Source organism: Pseudophryne corroboree, chromosome 4 (assembly GCF_028390025.1).
Source record: "Pseudophryne corroboree isolate aPseCor3 chromosome 4, aPseCor3.hap2, whole genome shotgun sequence".
In the NCBI taxonomy this organism is placed as follows: domain Eukaryota; kingdom Metazoa; phylum Chordata; class Amphibia; order Anura; family Myobatrachidae; genus Pseudophryne; species Pseudophryne corroboree.
This window is the reverse complement of record NC_086447.1, coordinates 285744227-285750358: the sequence shown is the minus strand read 5'-3', so window position 1 is coordinate 285750358 and position 6132 is coordinate 285744227. Positions and strand designations below refer to the sequence as shown.

Sequence of the window (6132 nt, the reverse complement as noted above, 5' to 3'; positions counted from 1 at the left end):
GTAGGTTACAGAAATGCACTGTAATTGATGTATTCATTCAGACCCAATGGTTTGAGACAACCTAACCTGAAAGTCCATTCACTTTCCTTCTTAATAAGTTCTTTGCTTAAGTCACCACCGCGTATGCCTAGATGGACCCTATCTAGGCCAAAGGCGCGCATATCACTTGGTGAGTCATGATGTGCAGCATGGTAGTGTCTGGCTACTGATGTTAGTTTTTTGCCTTTTTGAAGATCTGACGATGAGTTGCGAATGGAGCCCATATGTTCTAAAATCCTAGTTTTGAATTTTCTAGTCGTCATGCCTACATATCGTTGATTGCAAGGACAGGTTAGACAATAGACTACTCCTTGTGTGTCGCAGTTGAAGAAGTGTTGTATGGAAATATCCTTGCCATGTCTGTCCTTGACACAGTCAGTTATCTGTATCTGTGGGCAAGCCTTACATTGCCCACATGGAAAGGATCCCTTAGGGAGTTTGGATTTGGTCATTTCACGTGAAAAATGGCTCTGAACCAACGTGTCTTTGATGTTCTTAGATCTCCTCCAACTGATTTGTAAAGTGGGATCCAATAAAGGTGATAACTCTGGATCCAGATGTAGGACAGGTAGATGTTTCTGAATGGCCTTTTTTAGTAGACGCCATTCGGGACAGAAGGTCCCTACAAATCGAATCTTGGTGTCAGCCTTTTGTTCTTGGAGTTTGTCCTGGAAGATCAGGGATTCCCTGTTGGTTTTTGAAATAGATTGTTGAGCTCTCTTCAGAGAGCGTTTACTGTATCCCCGAGCTTGTAACCTGGTCATAAGTTCTCTGCTTTTCTGTTTGAACACCTTCTCCTCTGTGCAGTTGCGTCTAAGACGAAGAAATTCCCCTTTTGGGATGTTTTCAATAGTAGGTGGGAAATGTGAGCTTGTTTGGTGCAATATACTGTTTGTGGCTGTATCCTTACGAAAGAGTTCTGTAGCCAAAGTCCCACTTGTTGTCTTGTAGATATTCAAGTCCAAAAAAGATATCTTGTCTCTGCTGATTGAGTGAGTGAGAAAAATGTTCAAATCGTTTACATTGAGGATGTTAATGAAGTCCAACAGGAGTTTCTCATCTCCTTCCCAGATCACAAAGATATCATCAATATATCTCAGCCAATTGATGATATGTTTTGTGTAGATATGATTATCATCGTTGAAGACTATTGTTTGTTCCCACCAGCCGAGGAACAGGTTGGCGTATGTGGGTGCACAGGCTGCACCCATTGCTGTTCCCCGAATTTGCTGAAAAAATTGGTCACCAAAGGTGAAATAATTTTTATTGAGAACAAAACTCAACATTTCACATAGGAAATCATGAAATAAATTTTTTTCTTCCATATCCAGGAAGAATTTGGTGGCTTGTATTCCTTGTGAGTGTGAAATACTGCTATACAGGGCTTCCACATCTAAGGTGACTAGGATACAGTTCTCATTTAGACATATGTCATGTATTTTCCTTAGGAGATCAGAAGTGTCCTTAAGGTAGGAGGGTAATGTCATGACATGGTCTCTGAGATGTAAATCCAGAAATTTGCTTTGGGTTTCCAAGAGTCCCCCATTCCCTGACACTATGGGTCTCCCAGGTGGTTTGTTGATATTCTTGTGTATTTTTGGCAATAAGTAAAAGGTAGGAACCCTGGGATTCGAGACCTCAAGGTATTTAGCCTCTTGTTGTGTGATAGCTCCAGTGGCAAATGCCTCTGTAATCATGTGCATGTATTGCTTGTGGAATTTTATTGTGGGATTAAGTGGCAATCTGATATAACAGGATGTGTCCAACAGTTGTCTCCGTGCTTCCTCTTCATACATTGCGATGGGCCATATGACAATGTTACCACCCTTATCCGAGGGTTTGATAACGGTGTCAGTCCATGTTTTAATCTCTTTAAGAGCTTGTCTCTCTCTGTATTTGAGATTTTTGGTGAGACATCTTTTGCGAGAATTGGTCTGGATCTCGTCAAATTCTTTGGAGACTAGATCCAAAAAGACCCTGATTTCTGGGCTGTTGGTGTCAGGAGGGAAAAAGGTGGACTTCAGTTTGCATGTGGGTCTTATTTTTCGTGAAGCAGGGATGTCCGAGGCTGATTCCATATGCAGCTCCTCCAGTATTTGGATAGCTGTATAATCTTCTTCGGTCAGTGGTGTTATTGATACACTAGGATCCTCCAAAGGTCCTGAATGGCTGGATAGTGAAGTCATAATACTTGAGTCAACAGAGGATTTAGCAAAAAAAATTTTTAATAATAATTTGCGGCCGAAGAGTCTGAGATCCTTCTCCCACAGAAACCTATCAAAGGGTGATGTGGGTGAAAAAGATAGACCCTTGCTAAGAACCTCTAATTGATCTTCCGTAATGATTTTGGTACTGAGGTTGATAATTTGTAATTTGTCGGTAGTTGTCACTTCCTGGTTGTCCGTACCGGATAGTGAGATGTTCTTGGGGTGGTCCAATCTCGCTTGTTTCTGTCTGTGTTTCGTCCCCCCCCTTCTTGTCGGCCTTGTGGCTTGCTTCTGCCTCTGGTATGTTGGCCTCTCCCTAAAAAAGGGTCCTCACTTTTGTTGTATCTATGGGTGTGGGTACTTCCTTCAGGATGTTCCGTGGCGGAGTCTTCACTGTATGATGATTCTAATTCCGAAGAGCTCGGATCTTCTCTAGGTGGTCCTCCTCTAGGACGTGGAGTGGGAGAATGCCAACGAAAGATTTTTCCTAGGGAGAAGTCGTTTTTGTCTCGTAGGAATTTGGTGCGTTTCCTTTCTATAATATTGGTTTCATATATATCCAGATCTTTCTTGTATTTTTCAAATGTGTTTTGGAAAGATAGGTCTTTCTCCCAGGTTTCTAAGTTTTGACCCAATTCTTCGATATTTTTTTCTACTTGATCTAATATCAGATTGTCATGTTTGATCAAGATTAGAATTAGTTCATTAGAACATTTTAATAGGCTGTTTTCCCATTCAGTTTTAAGGTTGTCTGTGGCCAAAGGGAAGGAGGGGAAGATACGTGGTCGTAAGCCTCTGGGTGATAATTTATTTTTGTGGTAGTTTTCTAATGTAGTGATATCCCAGGTGAGCCTAATCCTTTTTTGAAGGTTTTTCTGTAATTTTGATAAATCAGATTTCCAGTCTTTGGGAGTGCTGGGATTGTGGAAGGTATCTGAAAAAATATCTCCAAATTCCTCTACGTTTCTACGTTTGGATGTTAGTTCAGTTTTTAATGAAAATGCTGTCATTGCCTTGAATATAACAATATACAGTGGGGGGAAAAAATGAAAAGAGGAAAGGGAATGTTGTTATAACAGAAGCGACTACTATACAAAAGGAAAGAGATCCTATAGCAAGGTATATAAATCCGTGCAAGGTATGGAAAACTGAGTCTTGGCTCAGTGTACTGAATACATGAATGTATTGGGGGTATACCGCACTGGAGAATGGTAAGGTATCTACAGAGCCGGCCCTAACCAATATGATGCCCTAGGCAAGATTTTGGCTGGTGCCCCCTAGCACCACCCCTGGTTCCGCCTCTGACCTTGCACTTCTTTACCAGAACCATCACCCCTCAGCCATAACAGTCCTTATTTTGGTGTTTGTACCCCCTATATTTTAAATAGGAACAGTTCGCACATTTGGCGCACAGCCCAAAAAGGGGTGTGTTTTTGCTGGCAAGGGGCATGGCCACACAATAGTAACCCCAATTCCAAATACGCCACACAGTACTGCACTTTATTCACATTTGATCATGCGATAGTTTCCATAATTAATATTACATCCCACAGTAGTATCATTTTACCTTATAAACGTTACTCCTCACAGTAGAGCCCCTTATTCACATTACATTACACTGAATTGCTCCTTATTCACATTACACACACTACACCCTATTGCTCTTTATTCACATTAGACGACACAGTAGTACCCTTTCTATACGCAACACCACATAGAAGAGCACCTTAAACACATAATTCCACACAGTAATGCCACTAACACATATGAGACACATTATTAATGTCCTTCTAAACATAATGTGCTTACACATTATGACAACCTTTATTAATGCCCTTTTACACAGAATGTCCCTTACACATATGCCGCACATTATTAATGCCCTAATACACATAATGACACACATAGTGCCCCCTACACATTTGCTGCACATTGTTAGTGCCCCTATACACATAATGACAAATACAGTAGTACCCTGTTACACATACTGTATGCCACACATTATTAATGCCCTTATACACATAATGACACATAGTGCCCCTTATACATATGTTGCACATTAATGCATTTTTACATGACACACATAATGCTCCTTACACATATTCCGAACACTACTGCACAACCAACCCACTCACATGCACACAGCACTCACACTGCTGCTAACACTGTGACCTCTGCCTCTGCTTGGATACAGATGTGTCCTCATAAATCTTGCCTCAGTGCTAACGTCGGGCACATTTTTTAATGAAAATGCATCTTATTTGCATTGTTATGTGGCTAGGATGCACAAGCAGCTTCTGCTGATTAAAATGATATACAGCATGCCTTTATACTGTGTGAGACTGTGGCTGTATCTGCATATGAAATGTTACACACAGAATATAGGCATGCTGCATATCATTTTAATCAGCAGAAGCTGCTGATGCCCCTGGGCATATCAAATGCCCTAGGCAATTGCCTAGTTTGCCTATAGCTATGGCCGGCTCTGGGTATCTAATAGATATTGTTAGAACCAAAATACATAATACAACGAGAAAATCTGAGTTTTCTAATGTTATCTTGAGTTTGGTGGTGCACCCTGAGTCAGTGGTAAGACATACAACAAAAGGGAGAGAAGAAGACTCTTTTGTGGGTGCACTCTTGTATGTTTAAGAGGTCTCAGAAGAGACAATAAGTAAAGATTATAAATGAATTTTTAAATATAACTTTTATTAACAATAATTGATAAAATAGTAGAGTTTACTGTCAAAAATTGGAGGTAGGGGTGGGGGGAAGGGTGGGGGGGAGTTGGGGAAAAGAAAGGGGGAACACAGAACGAATTAATTACAGTGTAAATACTGAATATTGTTCTGGAATGCCTGGGTGCGATAATAACAGCTGGAGACCCTGAAAATTGAAGCGTTTTTATTCTCTCATGAGCGATGATGAGGAGACAGATGGGATGATTAAAGATGGAATGAGCAAGATGAATCTGCTGTCAGTGTTAGACGCTGAGCAAAACCGTCCAGGAATTTCTACTAAACTGAGTATTCCTCGAGAGTCTCCCACTCGAGTACTGACCCAGCCCTACACTGCTTAGCTTCCAAGATCGGAAGGATTCGGGCGTTACCAGTGTGGTATGATAGTAGAAAAAATATTAGATATCGAGGGCTCGAGAATCACTGATGAGAGTTCACGAAAATGGAGAAATAAGAGAAAAGAAAAGACAAGAGAATGGGTGGAGGAGGAAAATAGGGGATCTGCTGCCACCGTTAGACCGGGATAATTACCCCTGAATCAGTGGTGAGAGTCCTGAAGATAGTATAAAGTGAGGAAAAGGAAACGATACTGATAGGTAAAAAAAAAATTTTTGAGATTGGTTGATAGACAATGGGCTGCTTGATTGCAGGATGCTGATAGTACCTATGATAAAGGTACTAGGTGTGATAAAAAGCAATTTGTACACAATTAGCAGTCAAATAAATTGATTAGACCCATACATCACCATCAATTTGCTACTATCAGATTATTACAATTATACCAAAATGGTATCAGGTGGAAAAAGAAGGAGAAAATGAACAACAATTTCTTATTTGTGTTCCGCTGTATGCAGAGCTGCAGAAATACTATATAATATGATTGCAAGATGCTGATAGTACCTATGATAAAGGTACTTGGTGTGATAAAGAGCAATTGTACACAATTAGCAGATAATTAAATTGATTGGAACCATGCATCACCATCAATTTGATGCTGACAGATTATTGCACATTGTACCAAAATGGTATCAGGTGAAAAGAGAAAGAGATAATGAACAACAGTTGATTATACAGAGCTGCAGCAATGCTATATAATACGCAGTATAGAGGATAGTGATAAATTGCTCAGCCAAATGATTAGATCAATA

The 6132-nt window shown here is 40.3% G+C and overlaps 1 pseudogene; it reads right to left on the bottom strand.

Annotated features, from left to right (window-relative positions):
- Nucleotides 1–5257: 5257 nt before the first annotated feature.
- Nucleotides 5258–5376, bottom strand: LOC134912283 (5S ribosomal RNA; annotated as a pseudogene).
- Between the last annotated feature and the right edge of the window lie 756 nt (nt 5377–6132).